This window comes from Lepidochelys olivacea, assembly GCF_965140295.1.
Source record: "Lepidochelys olivacea isolate rLepOli2 genome assembly, chromosome: 14".
Lineage (NCBI taxonomy): Eukaryota > Metazoa > Chordata > Testudines > Cheloniidae > Lepidochelys > Lepidochelys olivacea.
Window position 1 is genome coordinate 28,605,962 of NC_140424.1, and position 19,002 is coordinate 28,624,963.

Sequence of the window (19,002 nt, forward strand, 5' to 3'; positions counted from 1 at the left end):
CCTGTGTCCCTGTTCCCATTCCTACCCTTAGCCAAACATGATTCCAACTTCCTTACTCCCATTCCCTGTTCCCATTTCCCCCTTTAGCAAAACATGATTCCAATTTTCTTACCCCCATTCCCTATTCCCATCCCCCTTAGCCACATGCCCATGCCCATGCCCATGCCCACGCCCACCCCCACCCACTCACTTCCTCATTGACTACAGATTATATTGTAAAACTTGAGTTCTGCTTAGCTATACCTTAACCAATCATTTTCCTGAAATTTAACTAACCAATCCTAACATATTGTAACATGATTATATAACCAATTATATCCCACCACCTTAATTAGTTTACACCCAGCAAAATTAATTATACAGAAGACAGGAACAATCACAGAACCAGACAGAGATTATACAGACAAACAATAGCAAAGTTGAAACTATAATGACAAGAGAATACAGAAGTGAGGGTTTCACATCCCAGCTATTGATAAGTGAGTTCTTGCCAGACAGGATGCTATCAAACTAAGTTTCCTTTTACATTTTCTAGACACTTCCCTTTCTCTGGAGGTGATAGGAATACAATCCTGTCCTGATAGTGCCTAACAGCCCAATAGCACCTTATTTCAATGTGACTAGTTTGGAATGTGAGGATGTGACCGTTCGCTTCCCAGCTTATGGCTGCCTCTGCTGCTTAGCCAAAGGCCTGAGCCTAAGCACAGGGCCACAAACTGTCACAGTAAGAGAAGGCCCTTACACCGGCAGACAGTGATTTCTTTCTTTTATACCTCTAGAACTAGCCAAGCGATAAGAATACACCTAAATTCTTAAAGTGCAGGCCTTTGCAGACAGGCCTGAATATCTATATCCTAACACTCCACCCCTTTTTTTTCTTTTTCTTTTGGGATCCTCCTGCCCAGGTATCCCTGGAAAAGCATAGGACATATGGCGACACATTTCCTGATAGGGCATGGCATCAAGGTGGAAGGTGTCGATATTCCATTTGTCCCACTGCCCCTTGTGTAGTATAGTGCCCTGCACCTTCTCTCATACGGGCATACCACACCTATTCCAATTAGTGTTCCAGACTTCCCATTAGAGTGGGCCTGAGAAGGTTGGGTCCGGGTTGTCTAGTACACTGCAGGGTTTGGAGGGCTTATTACATTACTTATACGTTATCTCCCTATGCAACGTAACACAAGTACAGTTAACAATTCAAAATCCACAGCAACACTGAGTCCTGACCACTGCAGTATGGTCCAACATCCGAGACACCCCCAAAACACTGCCTCTCCTCCTTCGACGGGGTCACGATCTTATGTGTCCAGTTGCTGGCAGTTTCAACAAGCTGCCCCTGCAGGTTTTGCTTGCTTTTGTCCATATCATAAGTCCATTGAATGTTCACAAAGAAATGGGATATTGTCCAAACCAGCTTGACCACTTGGTATGGAATCAGGCAGTAGGCACTGGCTTATTTACAGCAATAAGATTCACAGATCCATTTGTGCACCAAAGTCCATATAGCAGAATGTAGATGTGTGTAGTTTGTTATGAGCTGGTGTAATTGTGCCCCCAGTAATATGTACATTCCCAGCAAAACACCTTATACACAGTACACCCAGTTGTCCACCCCTTGCATTGGCCATTGATCCTGCTCCTCTATAGACATAGGAGAGGGGCACATCCAAACATCTTCTATTGATTTACACTAGATGACCTCCTGAGGTCCCTTCCAACCCTGATATTCTATGATTCTAAGTGTTTACTTATTCTCATAACACAAGAACTAGGGGTCACCAAAAGAAATTAATAAGCAGCAGGTTTAAAACAAACAAAAAAAAGTATTTCGTCATACAACGCACAGTCAATCTGTGGAACTCTTTGCCAGAGGCTGTTGTGAAGGCCAAGACTATAACAGGGTTCAGAAAAGCACTAGATAAATTAATGGAGGATAGGTCCATCAATGGCTATTAGCCAGCATGGGCAGGGATGGTGTCCCTAGCCTATTTGCCAGAAGCTGGGAATGGGCGACAGGGCTTGATGATTACCTGTTCCATTCATTCCCTCTGGGGCACCTGGCATTGGTCACTGTCAGAATACAGGATACTTGGCTAGATGGACCTTTGGTCTGACCTAGTATGGCCATTCTTATGTTCTTATAAAACAAGTTTATTAACTACAGAAAGATAGATTTTAAGTGATTATACGTGATAGCAAACAGATCAAAACAGATTACCTAGCAAATAAACAAAATTGGAAACTAAGCCTAAATTACTCGAAAGATAGGATTTGAATTAGCAATATCTCCCCTTGTCTGATGATACAAGCAGGCTTGCACATTCTTAAGGCACAAGGAACATGTGCCTTGCAGCTTGGCTTCCCTTCCCCTGTTCCCAATCCTTTGTCTTCCAGAGCTTCTTTCAGGTGTTGAATTGTGGGGGAGCGAAGACAAATCATGATGTCACTCCCCACCTTATATAGTCTCTCCATATGGCAGAAACCTTTTGTTTCAAGCTAAGTTCCCAGCCCAGTTCACGGAAAAACACAGGTACCAAAATGGAATTTAGTGTCATGTGGTCTGGTCACATGGCCTTGCATGCCTTGCTGGGTCACAGGAACCATTACTCATAGACTGGCTGAAACATTCCCCAATGAAGACAAACCTTTTCCATGGTCCATTGTCTTTGCTGATGGGCTATTAGCACTTTCTAGCTTCTTCACTGTTATACCTGAGAGGCTAGTTGTGTGTGTTACCCAGAGTAAGCACAGTTGAAATACAGATACATAATTAATATTCATAACTTCAGATACAAAATGGTACATGCATACAAATAGAATACAGAGTAACAGCCGTGTTAGTCTGTATTCGCAAAAAGAAAAGGAGGACTTGTGGCACCTTAGAGACTAACCAATTTATTAGAGCATAAGCTTTCGTGAGCTGAAGTGAGCTGTAGCTCACGAAAGCTTATGCTCTAATAAATTGGTTAGTCTCTAAGGTGCCACAAGTCCTCCTTTTCTTTTTACAAATAGAATAATCGTACTCAGCAAATCATAACTTTTCCAGAGATCCCTCACATGACACACTTTGTACAAGATGTATCATAATTATGTCATAATCATATCATTATGATATCATTATGATGAATATGGGGTGCTGTGTCACACCTGCATTATGGGGTTTATCTCCTTTATGGATTGTCTGATGTGTATTAAGGTGTGATCTCAGAATGAATCGTTTCCCCCATTCGAGGCATTGATTGGGTTTCTCTTTATTGTGATTTGTCTGCTGGACTGTGGTTTCCTCAGGATCCTTGAATCCTCCCGCATATTTGAGAGATTCAGCCACCTTCTTCCTGGGGTGGTTTCCGAGCAGCCTCTCTGACGCATGCCAATTTCCACAGGTTTTTCCTTCTTCCAAGCACTGTGAGAAATTCCCTTCAGCTCTTCTCACAAAGGTCCCCTGTGGTTCCACTTTCCCAGGAACTTCCTGATGTTGATTCTGTTCTTCATTCTCACTCACTCTCTCATCACCTGCTGGGAGACAGAGAGACAATTCAGGCAGGAGTAAATGTCTGTGCTGGGGAGGAAAAGGAATAGCACAAAGGGAAAACCCAACACAATAAAGTTTCAAAGTCTGAACAACTGTATTGTGCCTCCACATCCCATCCGAACACTCACAGGGAAGGAAACTCCTGCAGCTTACAGGACGATTGGAAAGCCATGAATGATATATATTGACTACAGCCCTGCATTGGGTGAGATGAGGCAGGACTGAGGCATTTGCTCACACCACTTTTTTGGGATTCTCAACATTTTCCTCATTTGCCAGGTGGTTTCTCTGTCCATTTCACTGACTCCTTGTTGTACCAATAAAATAAAAACCAGCAGGATCTTATTAAAGGGAAAAGGCAAAATGCCACATTTATTGTAAATATAATAAAGAAATATAAAACTCACACTGTCCTATCGTTACTTATTCCTTACTTAATTATATATATATATATATATATTCATTCATTCATTCATACCAGTTCTGCATAGGGGTTTATAGTTACCAGCCTAGAGGTTGCTCGTGACAGGGTACTGGCCAGGTAACCTGTACACGAGAGTGGAGCGGAGTCCGTGTCAGATGCGCATCCGATGCTCCTGAAGGGTAGTGGCAGAACTGGAGACTCCAAGTTCTCAGCCCTTAGTGTCCATTTTTATAGGACTTTCTTCCTATGCCAGTCCGTGGAATTTGCTTTGTCATATCGTTAGTCATGACTGCTCCAGGACGGCTGTCAGGTGCTCATCAGCTTTCTTCATCCTTTGAATTGGTCGGGTGGATCCCAGTTTGCCCTCCGGTGGGGTTCTCTGGTTGTCTCCACCTGGCGTCTTCTTCGGCCAATCGATGTTAAATTCCTAGGCTGGCACTTCCCTGTTTATTCAAAACCCACCATTCATTCACATACATTCCTTACTTTAATAAAAAACACATTTCTTATTTCACCGAGTGTTGTTTTTTTATTTGAGACTCCCTGTCTCTTGACATTCCTTCGGTATTGCCTTTCTTTTGTTATACAAAGGTGTTATTTATTTGAGACTCCCCGTTTTTTAACATTCCTGATCCAAACTATAGAAGGTGGGAGTCTCTATGTGACATTTCTATGAGCGCCAGCTCCAATTCGCGGTTCTTCATGGGTGTTACAAACAAGCATGTCAATCTCCATTACAAAGTGTCTGTTTGCAAAGTAGAGCCAATTGAACATAAAGTGAAGTTAGTTAAGAAGCATGTCAATCTCCATTACAATCAATGGAAAGAGAAAGCAGAGTCAATTAAGCCGTTTAGTCTTACAAGCGTCAATCTTAATAACAAGTGAGAAAGTATCAATTCAGAGCCCAATTGAGCAGTTTAGTTTTACAAGCGCCATAACAAGTGAGAGAAAGTATCAATTTAGAGAAAGCAAAGCCAATTGAGCAGTTTGCAAGGTACGGTTTGCAAGCTTTAATACAGGATTGTAAATCAATATTGCAGGTTTACAATTATGTCAAATAGAAGAATTATAAATACAGATTTAATAAATATTATAAATCAATATTGCAGGTTTACAATTTCTTATGAAAATCAATATTGCAGGTTTACAATTATGTATTATAAATCAATATTGCAGGTTTACAATTTCTTATGAATAGAATCACAAATATTGGAATATGCCTACATCCTTACCTATGTGGGTACCTCTCAGAATCACCCTTTCCTGGAAGGCCAGGAGATCAGGTACCCATGGCTCTTCCCCTCATTCCAGCCGGGTGATTGGGTCAGGTTTGGGAATGGGAAATCCTGCTCAGGGACTGAAATGAGAAAAGATCAGGGTGCATGGAGGATTGGTAGAGTATTTGTCACAAAGGACATTCCATGAATTGAACCTATCCCCATACTGTGCTGGGGGAACATGGAATCCAAGAGGACGGGAACACGGTTGCTGAGCCCCCTGGGGAGAGACAGATGTCTGGAGAGGTGAGGGGAATTGTCATGCCCTCACTAGGAGTTTTCAGGACCTGTGCACACTGATGGCCTTGCTGACACACACACAGCTCTGGAGTTAAAACCCTCCCTATTTATAAACCGGGAGAGCCCAGAGCCCTCCCATGGCTGGAGCTAGTCCCAAGAAGTGAGGTGAACAGGAATTCTGTGTGTAAGTGAGAAACAGTACTGACAAGACAATACATGGCTTCTACCCCCTTGAAAGCTGGAGGGGTGGGGATGATTTAGCATGTCCATTAGCTTTTGACACCCCTGTCCCATTGGAGATGCAAATCTCTCTCACACTGCAGCTGTGGCATACAGGACCCATTCACCTCCAGTCCAGCTCATCAGGGAAGCACCTGACCAGATTTGGAAATGCAGACCCACGATTTCTAATAGCTGAGGGGACAGGAAATCCTTACCCAGCAAGGTCACAGTCTCATAATTCTCCTGCATAATGTCCCAGTAGAGGGCTCTCTGTCTGGGGTCCAGCAGAGCCCCCTGCCCTCGGTGAAGTACACAGCCACCTCCTCGAAGGTCACCGGAATCTGAAACAACAGGTGCTCCCCACTCAGTACCTGCTGCCCCAGCCAAAATCCCACTATTCATAAGAAAGAAAGAAAGAAAGAAAGAAAGAAAGAAAGAAAGAAAGAAAGAAAGAAAGAAAGAAGCTGGGGGGGAGGGCACAGAGTAGCAGAATCTCACCCCACCCTGCTCAGGAGGCTTCAGGGAGTGGCAAGAGACCGAGAGCTCCCAGCAAACAGAGGAGGGCAGGGTCTTCTCATTTACCACACACCTACTAGGCTAGAGGTGGGCAAACTACGGCATGCGGGCCACATCTGGCCTGCGGGACCCTCCTGCCCGGCCCCTGAGCTTCCGGCCCCTCCCTTGCTGTTCCCCTCCCCCACAGCCTCAGTCACTGCGCAGCCAGCGCAATGCTCTGGGCGGCGGGGCTGCTGCAGAGCCCGGCCTGACCCGGTGCTCTGAGCTGCATGGTGGTGTGGCTGGCTCCAGCTGGGAGGCGCAGTTGTAGCTCTGCCAGGCACCGGTGCTCCAGGCAGTGCAGTAAGGGGGCAGGGAGCAGGGGGGTTGGGTAGAGGGCAGGGGAGTTCAGGGTGGTGGTCAGGGGGCGGGGGTGTGGATAGGGGTCGGGGCGGTCAAAGGGCAGGGAGCAGGGGGGTTGGGTAGAGGGCAGGGGAGTTCAGGGTGGTGGTCAGGGGGCGGGGGTGTGGATAGGGGTCGGGGCGGTCAAAGGGCAGGGAACAGGAGGGTTGAATGGGGGCAGGGGTCCTGGGGTAGTCAGGAAGGGGGGGGGTTGGATGGGGCAGCTGGGGGCAGTCAGGGGCAGGGGTTCTGGGGGCGGTCAGGGGACAGGGAGAAGGGGTGGTTGAATGGTGCAGGAGTTCCAGGGGGGCAGTCAGGGAACAGGGGGGGTTGGATGGGGCAGGGGTCCCGGGGGGGTGTCAGGGGGCAAGAAGCAGGGAGGGGGCGGATAGGGGGTGGGGGCCGGGCCATGCCTGCCTGTTTGGTGAGGCACAGCATCCCCTAATTGGCCCTCCATACAATTTCCGAAACCTGATATGGCCCTCAGGCCAAAAAGTTTGCCCACCCCTGTACTAGGCAGACACCTACTAGGCACAGGCTGAGGTGGGAAGCAAAGTTCCAAGCAGGGAACAGAGACCCAAATCCCAGCACCTTCCCTTTCTATTTCACCGCAGTCTCTGGCTAGGGGGTTCAGGCTCCAGCACTCTGGTCTCTTTTCCCAGCCCTGTCCAGGGGGGTTGTTTCCTGTTCCAGAAATGGGGGAATGTTCACCCCACCCTTCCCATGGGCCTATTCATAAATCAGGCCTTAGCCTGAGCAAGTCCCAATGGGTTTTTGGCACCCTGTCCTCTCCCTGCCTCACCCTGTGTATTTCCTCCCCCTCACCCCACCCTGACCATAGCACAAACCTACCAGCAGCTTCCTGAAAATCCCCTACCTGAGCTGGCTCCACCACAGCCATTTCCCTGCCCCATCCTCTGGAAGACTGGACAATCTGGAGGGAAACAATTGTTAATATTCAGCCTGTCAGAGAGAGAAAGGAAATTGGGGATGTTTCAGAAGGGGCTTTCGTCCATTTCACTCCCTGATTAGACCCAGCCAAGGTCAGTCTTCATCACACATATAGGGCTGTATGAATTTAATGTGCTCCCTTTCGGACTGCGAAATGCATCCACCACCTTCCAGACACTGGTAGATAACCTTCTGGCTGGATTTGGGGAATTTGCAGTCGCCTGCCTTGATGATGTAGCTATATTCTCAGATTCATGGGCAGAACACCTGGTACATCTCCAAGCTGTCTTCCAGCGCATAAGGGAGGCAGGATTAACCGTTAAGGCCAAAAAAGGTCAAATAGGCCTAAACAGGGTAACGTACCTTGGACACCAGGTGGGTCAAAGAACTATCAACCCCCTACAGGCTAAAGTAAATGCTATCCAAAATTCGCCTGTCCCTAAGTCAAAGAAGCAGGTCCAATGCTTCTTGGGCTTGGCCAGATATTACCGATGATTTGTACCACACAACAGCCAAATTGCCACCCCACTGACATACCTAACCAGGAAAAAACAGCCAAATGCAGTTCAGTGGACTGAGAAGTGTCAGAAAGCCTTTAACCAGCTTAAGGCGGCTCTTACGTCTGACCCTGTACTAAGGGCCCCGGACTTCAACCAACCATTCGTCATAACCACAGATGTGTCCAAGTGTGGTGTAGGAGCAGTTTTAATGCAGGAAGGACCAGATCAACAATTCCATCCTGTCGTGTTTCTCAGCAAAACACTTTCTGAGCGGGAAAGCCACTGGTCAGTCTCAGACAAAGAATGTTACGCCATCGGGTACGCTCTGGAGAAGCTACGCCCAGACATTTGGGGATGGCGGTTCCACCCACAGACTGACCATGCTGCACTGAAGTGGCTTCACACAGTCAAAGAGAGGAACAAAAAACTTATCCAGTGGAGTTTAGATCTCCAAGACTTTGATTTGAAAATACAACACATTTCAGGCACCTCTAACAAAGAGGCTGATGCACTCTCCTGGGAAGGTTTCCCAGGATCAGCCAGGTAAAAATGTCCCTGTATTCTAAGTCAGTGTAGTCCTTGAAATGTGAAAAATACAGTTTAGGTCTTTATGTGATTAGTAGTAAAATTAGAGGTGCATGTATCTTATTAATTCTGTTTCCTAAACCTCCAGGAAAAAATCCCAGACTGTGTGGACCCGACCTAAACCAGGCTGGCCAGCACCATCTGTGATTTGGTGGTGGTGGTGGTAGGGGGTGATAAATGAAAGGGGTGGGGGGAAGCTCCCTTTTATGGACACCCAGCCAGCCAGATAACATTTTTCTTAGTAGTTGTTCTCTACTTGCTTTTCCTGTAAAGGGTTAACAAAGTCTCCCTGCACAGGGAAAAGGAAGGGAGTGGGCACCTGACCAAAAGAGCCAATGGGAAGGCCAGAACTTTTTAAAATTGGAAAAAACTTCCCCTTTGTCTGTCTGTTGTTCTTCTCCGGAGAAGCAGAAACAGGGCTGGAACTATGCTGTAAAAGCTTTGGGCCAGGTATGAAAAAATTATCAGCTCATACATAGAAACTACTCATCTGAAACCCCAGATATGTAAGTAGATCAGGAAATGTCTAGGAAGATGCAATTAGGTTTATCTCTTTTATTTCTTTATGGCTTGTGGACTCCTCTGTGCTAACCCCAGGTGCTTTTGTTTTGCTTGTAACCTTTAAGCTGGACCTCAAGAGAGCTATCTTGGTGCTTAATCCTTGTAATTGATTGGTTTTTTATAAATCTAGCAAAAAGCCTAAGTTCCAAATGTATTTTCTTTCTTTCTTTTTGTTTTTAATAAAATTTACCTTTTCTTAAGAACAGGATTGGATTTTTGTGTCCTAAAAGGTTTGTGCATGTGTTGTTTAATTAGCTGGTGGCAACAGCTAATTTCCTTTGTTTTCTTTCTCAGCTCTTCCCCAGGGGGCGGGGGTGAAAGGGGTTGAGGGTACCCTACAGGAAGGAATTCCCAAGTGCGCCTTCCTGGGTTCTCAAAGGGGTTTTTTGCACTTGGGTGGTGGCAGCATCGACCCATCCAAGGTCAGAGAAAAGCAGTGAACTTGGGAGCGTAATACAAGCCTGGAGCGGCCAGTATTAATTTTTATAATCCTTGTCGGTCTCCACCTTCTGCACTTGAACTGCTAGAGTGGGAATTCTAAACCCTCCCAGGAAAAGAGTCTCTGAAGCAAATGCTAGAAAAGAGTAGGATCAAAAGAGCCACTTTGGGGAATTCCCCTGACACTGTCCTCGAGGGCAGCGCATCCCTCCCGCAGTGACTCAGCAGAGACACGAACTGGCTTCTGCTCTCTGGTCCTCACTTTGTTCCCAGGACAGTCAATCTTCCCAGGGTGGGGCAGCAAATGGATCTAGGTAGGGTTGGGACCTGGGAATCTCTTTTTCCACTTATTGTTCCTGCTGCCCCTTTCAGTCTCCTTCCCTTTTCTCCCAGTGCTTTATCTGTAATGAAAGAGGTGCTGGGGCTCAAGCAATTTTTTTTACTTTCATAACTGACATGGCAAGCCCAGAGGTGCTGGGGCTCAGCTCTGGCAAGCCCTGGCACACATTAAGCGCTGCTTTCTCCCCTCTTGTACAAACTCACCAGCGAGTCCCTTAAAGGGGGCTTTTATGCAGTCACTTTCCTCCTAGTCCCCAGCACTTTCCCCCAGGTCTGTCCCATCATCTGGAGTCTCAGCTCAGGAGTTGGAGTCAGCAGAGCCCAGGGCTGCCTCATTCTAGCCACCAGAGAAAGTCCCCAGCTGGGCTGGGCATGGAGGAAGCTATAATGAAGGTCTTTCCCCAGCACAGACCGCACTGGGGGAGCAGCAGCTGCTCAGGTTCCCAGATCACAGTGCAGGGAGCTGCATCTGCCCCAGGGAAACCAACTCCAGAGCTCTAATACCATGAGCAGAGAGAGACAAGGTGGGTGAGGTAAGAGCTTTTATTGGACCAACTTCTGCTGGCGAAAGAGATACGTGTATGAGCTACACAGAGATCTTCTTCAGGCCAGAGAGAGGCAGACACCAGCCTCTTCTCCCTAAGTAATACTGAGATCCTGCTGGTGGCAGCAGCTAATGACTGTGCCCCACTGGGCTCCCCGGGCAGCCGCAGGGACAGCCAGGCAGATACTGATCCCATTTGCCCATCTGGACCCACCCCCTGCTATTCTGGGGGTGACTCTGAGCCCTGAATCCTGCACAGAAATCCAAGAGGGACCCTGGTCCATCCTGTCACCCCAAACAGTCCCAGTCAGAAGCCAGAGCCCAGAAATCATGATTTTGGCCTAAGAAAATAATGCAATAGTGTGTCTGTTGGGGGGTGAGTTCTGTGGGGATATTCACCTTGTAGCTTTGGAGCCCTTAGGGGTTAGTCCTTTGCCGCCCCCTCACCCCCAACACTTTGACCGTTTCCAGTAAAAACAAAATCTCCCGTGGCTGCTGGGTGGGGAAGACCCCTCCCCCTCTTACTGCCCCTGACATGTACCATGGACTGGGAGAGCTGCCATTGTGTCTCTCACCATCCCTCTACTTAATCACTAGCCTCTCTCCCCCTCCCCCAGCCAGTCTCTTCTGTCACTCTCTCTCCAGCCCCCTAGTGTCACCCCCCACTTTCTCCCCCTCTTCCCTTCTCACTGTCCCCCATTCCCATTTTCTTTCTCTCCCAGCCCTGTTCCCACCCACCCCATGATTCTCCCCCTGCATCTTGATTCCCAGGAATTGCCTCATCCTCCCTCCAGCGCACCCACAGCCCCCCAGTCCCAACCCATGCCCCACATCCCTGTTCCCTCCCTCCTGCCCCCTCACACATCCCATTTCATGCCTCAATCCCCTCTGGCCCACACTTCCCCTGCCCCTTTTCAGCCCCCTTCCGGCTCCCACTCCCCAGGTGTCATTGACCCAGCTGTCCCCACAGCGCAGTCTGGAAAAGGCTGCCAAGTCTCACAAAATAAAAAATCTGCACTGCCCTTTCCCAGCAAGCCCAAAGCAAGCCAATCCCATTTCGGAGGCACCGCCCAGTCCCACTCACCAAGCCCCAAACAAGCCACACACTTCTATGGCAAAACAAGCAACAGGCTTCTTAAAGAAAAGCAAAGGGCTACTGAGAGAAATGAATGGGCAAGTACAAAGAAGCCATTATAGGCTTCCTAATAGAAGCCTCCCCACCCCACCCAAAGCCCCCAAACAAGCAGTTACATAACAAAGAAGCCAAAGGGAGCCCTTTGGCTCCCAGCAAATGAGATCAGCATCGACCTGACTGTCCCTGGGGGCTGCAGTGATCGCTGGGGTCACCCAGTCCAGCAGCAGGAAGTGAATCGCTCTCGCTGCAGTGACTCTGGGGCGCTGTGGGGGGGCCATGCTCCTTGCAAGATCCCCGAGCCCCGGCGGCTGCTGCTGGGGACCCCGGGGCCCTGGCTGCAGCCGGGAGAGGGGAATTTCCAGCAGTAAGATTCCCGCTGCTCCCAGGAGCCTCTCCCGGTGCAGAGACACCAGCCTGGCCAGGACCCCCCATCCCGGGCTCCAGCCCCTGCTCCCGGGGAGGGCACCGCTTGGAGGGAAGGTAAGAGAGACCTGCCCATCCCCCCAGGGAGAGGTGCCCCCCCGGTGCCATCCTGGCTGCAGGGGGAGGGTTTGGCCCCAGGCTGCTCCCAGCGGAGCTGGCTGCGATTCCCTGCCCTGGGCCCAGGGAAGCTGCCGCCAACTCCCTTTGGCTCCGATGCTGATCTCATTTGCCCATCTGGTCTCACACTGGAACCGGAGAACTAGTTCAAACCGGGATTTCGTACTGGAACTGGAGCTGAACCTGAAGCATAATTTTGTTTTACTGATTGAACCTGCACTGAACTGAAAGAAAAAGTGTGTGTGTGTGTCCAGTTAAAATTAAGATTTCGCATTTTTTAAGCTCATCATTTAAAAAAACTTACGGTCATCTTATTTTCATTTTGAGAGATGAAAACAAAATACACAATGGGCTGGTGATTTTCCCACAATGGGAGCAATCAACTGTTTCAGAGCAACAGCCGTGTTAGTCTGTATTCGCAAAAAGAAAAGGAGGACTTGTGGCACCTTAGAGACTAACCAATTTATTTGAGCATGAGCTTTCGTGAGCTACAGCTCACTTCATCGGATGCATACCGTGGAAACTGCAGCAGACTTTATATACACACAGAGAATATGAAACAACACCTCCTCCCACCCCACTGTCCTGCTGGTAATAGCTTATCTAAAGTGTTCATCAAGTTGGGCCATTTCCAGCACAAATCCAGGTTTTCTCACCCTCCACCCCCCCCCACACAAATTCACTCTCCTGCTGGTAATAGCCCATCCAAAGTGACAACTCTCTACACAATGTGCATGATAATCAAGTTGGGCCATTTCCTGCACAAATCCAGGTTCTCTCACCCCCCTCCCAAAAACCACACACACAAACTCACTCTCCTGCTGGTAATAGCTCATCCAAAGTGACCACTCTCCCTACAATGTGCATGATAATCAAGGTGGGCCATTTCCAGCACAAATTCAGGTTTTCTCACCCCCCACCCCCATACACACACAAACTCACTCTCCTGCTGGTAACAGCTCATCCAAAGTGACCACTCTCCCTACAATGTGCATGGTAATCAAGGTGGGCCATGTCTAGCACAAATCCAGGCTGTCTCACCCCCCCCGCATTTTTTTTTCCCAGGGACACACACACACACACACAAACTCACTCTCCTGCTGGCAATAGCTCATCCAAACTGAACCTGAACAGTAACAGATCTGTGGGCGGGCAGGGGGAAAGACGAGAAGGGGTGGCAAGCATGGAGTTGGGCAAAATTTCGTTTCACCAAAATGTGGGTGCAGATAGGCTTGAGTCAGAAGTCAGAAATAATTATGTCTTAGCATCAATGTCAGACATATTTGAATTTGAAAGATGAATTGGAACTTCTTATGAAGCTTGTGAAATCTCCAAAAGGGAAGCAGCATCTGGACCAAGGAAAGCCCCAAAAGGCTGGGGCTAATTCTTTATTTGTTTGCAGATGAGCTACTTATCACTTCCCCCCCTGCTTGTTTGACCATTTCTAGGGGAAAAGATTCCCCCCTGCCCCTCTCCTACCCCATGGGCTGGGGAAGCTGCTATTTTATCTCTCACCATCCCCCTCCCTTCTCCAGCCAGTCTCAGCTTGCTCTCATATTCTCCCTCGAGCCTCCCACAGCCCCTCTCCACACATCTCACCCTTTCCTTCTCTTTATCCCGCCACTGAGAGTTTCCCTCTATTCCAGCTCTGTTCCCCTGAGCCCCAGAATTCTCCCCCGCCCCCTGATTTCTGAGTATTCCCTCAGCATCTCTTCAGCAGCCCCACATCTCCATGGCCCCATCCTGCCCCGTGCTTCCCTGTTCACCACCCTCCTGCCCCCTCACACATCGCTGTTAACCCCTCAGTGCCCTCTGGCTCTCAGAGCCCCCTGCCCCTCTTCACCCCCCTTCCGGCCAGCCCCACTCCCCTTACCCTAGGACACATCCCCTTCCCCTGCCGAAGCCCCCTCTCCATGTCTGCCAGCCCCCCCAACCCAGAGCACAGGGAGGGCAGGCGGCATGTGCTCCCCCACCCCGCAGCACAGGGTGGGCAGGTAGTGCGTGCCCCCCCAGGTCCCCAGCACAGGGTGGGTGGCATGCAACCACCACCACCACCACCCCCGGCCACCCCACGCACAGGACAGGCCACCTCAGCACCTCCGTTCCCCTCCCTCCCCCAAGCAGCAGGCGGCATGGCCTCAGTGCCTGAGGCCCCCCAGCACTGGGCAGCCCCAGCTACGCCAAGTCCTGGCCGCCCTAGCCCCGTCCCCAGCATGCTGCTTCCCTGAAGAGGAGTAGCCTGCCTGGGCTGGGGCCAAGAAGGAAGGGCAAGCAGGGCTTTGAGGAGGAGCATGGGCAGGGCCACACAAGGCTATTTGGGTAGGCACAGCCTTCCCCAGCCTATGCAATGCAACACCCATGCGGGTGTTGTCAAGGTTCCTTCCCCACTCTGAACTCTAGGGTACAGTTGTGGGGACCTGCATGAAAGACCCCCTAAGCTTATTCTTACCAGCTTAGGTTAAAAACTTCCCCAAGGTACAAACTTTGCCTTGTCCTTGAACACTATGCTGCCACCACCAAGCATGTTAAACAAAGAACAGAGAAAGAGCCTACTTGCAGATGTCTTCCCCCCCAGATATCCCCCCAGGCCCTAGACCCCCTTTCCTGGGGAAGGCTTGATAAAAGTCCTCACCAATTTGTACAGGTGAACACAGACCCAAACCCTTGGATCTTAAGAACAATGAAAAAGCAATCAGGTTCTTAAAAGAAGAATTTTTTAATTAAAGAAAAGGTAAAAGAATCACCTCTGTAAAATCAGAATGGTAAATACCTTACAGGTAATCAGATTCAAAACATAGAGAATCCCGCTGGGCAAAACCTTAAGTTACAAAAAGACACAAAAACAGGAATATACATTCCATTCAGCACAGCCTATTTTACCGGCCATTGAACAAAAGGAAATCTAATCCATTTCTAGCTAGATTACTTACTAACTTTTTACAGGAGTTCTGAGCTGCATTCCTGATCTGTTCCCCCCAAAAGCATCACACAGACAGACAGACCCTTTGTCCCCCCCCAGCTTTGAAAGTATCTTGTCTCCTCATTGGTCATGTGCTAGCAAGGTTATCTTAGCTTCTTAACCCTTTACAGGTGAAAGGGATTTGCCTCTGGCCAGGAGGGATTTTATAGTTCTGTATACAGAAGGATGGGTACCCTTGCCTTTATATTTATGACAGGTGTGATCTGACCTCATTGGTTTTATTGAGATCGTTACCATTTAAAACACTATTTCAATTTATCAATTCATTCTGGCTATAAAATAGCAGCAGCGTGTTCTCATCGCTTTTCCTTACGCTTCTTTAAGGAAATCGGTTTTTGTACCAAACTGATAAACACACTCTCCTCTTGCAGCATGTGCAGAGGTAGATAGAAGCTGGAAAGTGGCAGCAATTTCTACTCCTGTCATGTGGGGAGATTCGAGTCCTCTCTTAAAGAAACAGCCACAGTCCCACTGAGTTGGAAGTGTCTGTACCAACAGTCTCCAGCTTTCAGGGTCCCAAGTTATCTGACTCCAGCAAAGATTTTGAAGTGCCCCTTCTTCCTGCTCTTCTTGTGGGCTATAATAAATTGAGTGATGAAAACACTAACCACCCAGCCAACAAACCTTTGTTAACAGAGTTAAGGTTTCCCAGTGACAGCTCAGGCCCTGCCACAATCTCAAGTTCATCAAAACGCTTTCTACTGAAAACCAGGAAATAGAGAGTTAAGGTCCATGCCAGTGCAACCTTCACCCTGCCCCCTGGAGTTGGGAATAGTCACTGAGAATTATCTGCATGCACCCCAGCTGCATTCAATGTGTTAGGTGTAGCTGTACTGAATGGTGAAGAAATCAGTTGGAGTAACTTAAGTGAGCTGTGTCAGGGATCCTTCCCCACTCTGAACTTTAGGGTACAGATGTGGGGACCCACACGAAAGACCCCCTAAGCTTATTTCTACCAGCTTAGGTTAAAACCTAGTACGCTGCCACCTCCCAGCGATTTAACAAAGAATCAGGGAAGAGACCACTTGGAGACGTCTTCCCCCAAAATATCCCCCCAAGCCCTACACACACCCTTTCCTGGGGAGGCTTGAGAATAAAATCCTAACCAATTGGTTACAAAATGATCAAAGACCCAAACCCCTGGGTCTTGGAACAATGGAAACATCAGTCAGGTTCTTAAAAGAAGGATTTTATTCAAAAAAAAAAAAAGAAAGGTAAAAATCATCTCTGTAAAATCAGGATGGAAAGTACTTTACAGGGTATTCAGATTCAAAACACAGAGGATCCCCCTCTGGGCAAAACCTTAAAGTTACGGAAAACAGGAATAAACCTCCCTCTTAACGCAGGGAAAATTCACATAAAACAAAAGATAAATTAATCCGCCTTGCATGGCTTATCTATACTGGTTGCAATATTGGAGACTTGGATTAGGATGGGTTGGAGAAGATGGATTTCTGTCTGGCCTCTCTCAGTCCCAAGAGAGAACAACACATAAACTAAAAGCGCAAACAAAAGCCTTCCCCCAAGATTTGAAAGTATCTTGTCCCCTTATTGGTCCTTTGGGTCAGGTGCCAGCCAGGTTAGCTGAGCTTCTTAACCCTTTACAGGTAACAGGATGTTGCCTCTGGCCAGGAGGGATTTTACAGTATTGGAAACAGGAAGGTGGTTACCCTTCCCTTTATATTTATGACAAGCTGTGATTGTGATATGCGGAGAGCTGGGGATTAGTTTGAGGAGCGTCTCAGAGCTGTGACTGTGATGTGAGATCTGGGTTTGAAGCCCCTGTCATAAATATAAAGGGAAGGGTAAACCCCTTTGAAATCCCTCCTGGCCAGGGGAAAGCTCCTCTCACCTGTAAAGGGTTAAGAAGCTAAAGGTAACCTCGCTGGCACCTGACCAAAATGACCAATGAGGAGACAACATACTTTCAAAAGCTGGGAGGAGGGAGAGAAACAAAGGGTCTGTGTCTGTCTGTATGTTGCTTTTGCCAGGGACAGAACAGGAATGGAGTCTTAGAACTTTTAGTAAGTAATCTAGCTAGGTATGTGTTAGATTATGATTTCTTTAAATGGCTGAGAAAAGAATTGTGCTGAATAGAATAACTATTTCTGTCTGTGTATCTTTTTTGTAACTTAAGGTTTTGCCTAGAGGGTTTCTCTATGTTTTTGAATCTAATTACCCTGTAAGATATCTACCATCCTGATTTTACAAGGGGGATTTCTTTATTTCTATTTACTTCTATTTTTTATTAAAAGTCTTCTTGTAAAAAACTGAATGCTTTTTCATTGTTCTCAGATCCAAGGGTTTGGGTCTGTGGTCACATATGCAAATTGGTGAGGCTTTTTATCCAACATTTCCCAGGAAAGGGGGGGTGCAAGTGTTGGGAGGATTGTTCATTGTTCTTAAGATCCAAGGGTCTGGGTCTGTAGTCACCTAGGCAAATTGGTGAGGCTTTTTACCAAACCTTGTCCAGGAAGTGGGGTGCAAGGTTTTGGGAAGTATTTTGGGGGGAAGGAAGCGTCCAAACAGCTCTTCCCCAGTAACCAGTATTAGTTTGGTGGTGGTAGCGGCCAGTCCAAGGACAACGGGTGGAATATTTTGTACTTTGGGGAAGTTTTGACCTAAGCTGGTAAAGATAAGCTTAGGAGGTTTTTCATGCAGGTCCCCACATCTGTACCCTAGAGTTCAGAGTGGGGGAGGAACCTTGACAGCCCCCATGTCTGTTATCAAAGGACAGAGCTGCACATGTACCTTGAGGGATCCAGTATGCATCATTCCAGCACTGAGTTGGGGAGGTTCAGTCAGCAGCAGGACCCAGGGGATCTTCTTGCCATGGGGCTTGTCAGCAGGGTGGTGGGAGAGGAGAGCTGTCTGTGTGTTGAATGAGAAGTGAAAGTACAGTGTTGAATGCAATCTTGTGAGAAAGGGTTGTAAAAGGGCAGGAAGGATTATAAAATTCGACACACATGGGAACAGACTCAGTGTTTGAGCATAGAACAGACGTAGGTAGCTCCTGGCCAGTAAAGCTCACCAAAATCAAGTTGTACTTTAGCAAGAAGAAAGTGTTTGAGTCTGTGTTACAGTTGTCATGTGCCCTATTCCCTGAGTGCTCTGCACCATCTGCAAAGGCAGAGTGCCAGCGTGCACGATGGGGGTTCTGGGTCATCCTGCAAAGAGGGCAGAGCTGAGGCTGTGTTGCCATTTACATTAACTCTTTATTTCCTGGTTTTCAGAAATTTTAGTTTTGATGAACTTGAACTTTTGATGTCAATGAGCAACCCGAACTCTCCTTTAACAAAGTTGTGGGGTTCTTTGTTTGCCTGGGGCTTTTGCTTGTTTGTTTGTTTTGCTATTTAATTTCCTAGTATTTTAAATGGAAAGAGACTTGTTGTAAGAGTTAATGATCACTTAGACATTTGTAGTTCTCATCTACATTTTACAGCTGATACAATACTGTGACAAGAAAATAACAGAAAGACCTATGGAGAATTTGGGGTTGACCGCCCACCCGTGCCAAGCCCCCCCCCCCCCCCAACTTCCTCTGCCACTTACCCCCATATCACCACTGACATTTCTTCTGACGAAACAATAAATAATTATAATTATAAAGAAACTTTGGTGGAGGTGAATGTTACCCACAGGTTTACATTTCAGTCTGAGATTTGTGTCCAGGGTGGATAGAATCTATGAATTTCATGAAATACTGTGTTTTTATTTCATTTTGTTGTCATTCTGTTTTGTGTTTTGGAACAAGCTGTATCTCAGGAATATCTTGATCCAATGACCCTAAATTTGAATCACTAACCCTACTCTGCTCTCCCATCTGGGTGAAAT